This window comes from Panthera uncia (genome assembly GCF_023721935.1).
Source record: "Panthera uncia isolate 11264 chromosome B2 unlocalized genomic scaffold, Puncia_PCG_1.0 HiC_scaffold_25, whole genome shotgun sequence".
In the NCBI taxonomy this organism is placed as follows: Eukaryota; Metazoa; Chordata; class Mammalia; order Carnivora; family Felidae; genus Panthera; species Panthera uncia.
The window spans coordinates 10,386,224-10,387,888 of record NW_026057581.1 but is presented as its reverse complement, the minus strand read 5'-3'; positions in this window follow the sequence as shown (position 1 = coordinate 10,387,888).

Sequence of the window (1,665 nt, the reverse complement as noted above, 5' to 3'; positions counted from 1 at the left end):
TGTGTGTGTGTGTGTGTGTGTGTGTGAGAGAGAGAGAGAGAGAGAGAAAGAGAGAGGGAGATAACAGGAAATACGGTATCGGCCACTCCAGACCCTCCTCCCAGAGTTCTAGGCCGGCTCCGCAGACACCTTTGAAAACTCATCGTTACCAAAACCGAATGTAGTATTTCTGCCCCTTTCTGTATGTGATGCCCTTCGTTTCTTCCCCCTACTCAACCACAGCTGTCCAAAGGATCCTATTACTCAATGGACTTCATGGAAATAGGATGAGTTAAATTTGCCTGAATGGACTCCAGATTGCAGGGCATAAATGAGACGTTTTCTTGGAATCCTCTCTTTTCCTTTTGTGCCCCTAACGAGAACAAACCAATTCAGTCGTTTCTACCCTCCAATCTTATACTATTTTCCCCACTTTACTGATGCCACTCAAATTCTGTTCACTCTTTTGCTTGGATTTCCACACAGCCTCACTGTTCAGGTGGCTTCCACATTACCACCCCCACCCCCCTGCTAGTCACACAGCAGCCAAGGTGACTTTTTTTTTTTTTTTTAAATCTCAGATTGGGTACTCCCTTGCTTAAAACTCTTCAGTGGTTTCTTACCATACTTGGAAGAAAATTCAAAATACTTATGGTTTGGGGCAGGGGGTGGGGGGCGCCTGGGTGGCTCAGCCGGTTAAGCGACCAACTCTTGGTTTCAGCTCAGGTCATGATCTCATGGTTCGTGAGTTCAAGCCCCACATGGGGCTGTGTGCTGACAATGCAGATCCTGCTTGGGATCTCTCTCTCCCTCCCTCTCTCTCTCTCTCTCTGTCCCTCCCCTGCTTGCTCTGTCTCTCTCAAAATAAATAAACTTAAAAATATACTTACGGTTCACAAAGTCCTATGTAATCTAGTTGTTGACATTTCACCTTTCTGAGACCTTTGGCTGTTGCAACCACACAAGCCTTCTTTGATGTTCCCCCAGAAAGCCTGGCTCATTCCTACCTTTGAGCTTTCTACTTTTTTTCCTGCCAGGATCGTTTCTCCCTCCATCTTCAAATGGTTTGCACCTTCACATCATTTAGCTTTATGCCCATGTGCTTCTGCTACCCCTACGCCATCACTGTTCCCTTTCCATCCTTTTCCATTCCTTCATGTATCATTCAGAAGTATTTGCTGAGCACCTGCCTCCTGCCCATCACTGGGAGCTAGGGATCAGGACTAAGCCCCTGCAGTCTTCAAGCTTGCATTCTGGTTGAGACAATGAACAAATAAGTGACTGTATTGAGTGACTAATTTTGTTAAAGGTAAAGCAGGCTAAAGAAGATAGGAAGTACCAGTAAGGTGGACGGGACTTTATTTTGCATATTTGATAACTGTTAATAAGATGACATTTGAAAAGAGACCTTAAATAAATGAGATTGCTGGAGAAAGACTGGAGATTCTCAAGAATCCTCTCACGTAGTGAATGTAGGGTATAAGAAGCAGAGAGGAGTCGATGATGACTTTTGTTTTCTGGTTCAATAACTAGAAGAATGGAGTAGCTGGTTACCTAGATGAGGAAGACCTCTGGTTGAGGGGTGGGGGACAGGGCTTCCTTTTTCTTTGATGGGGGAGGTGGGGAAGGGAATCAGTTGTTTTGTTTCGGACCTACTAGGTTTGAGATTCTTATTAATCTAAATGG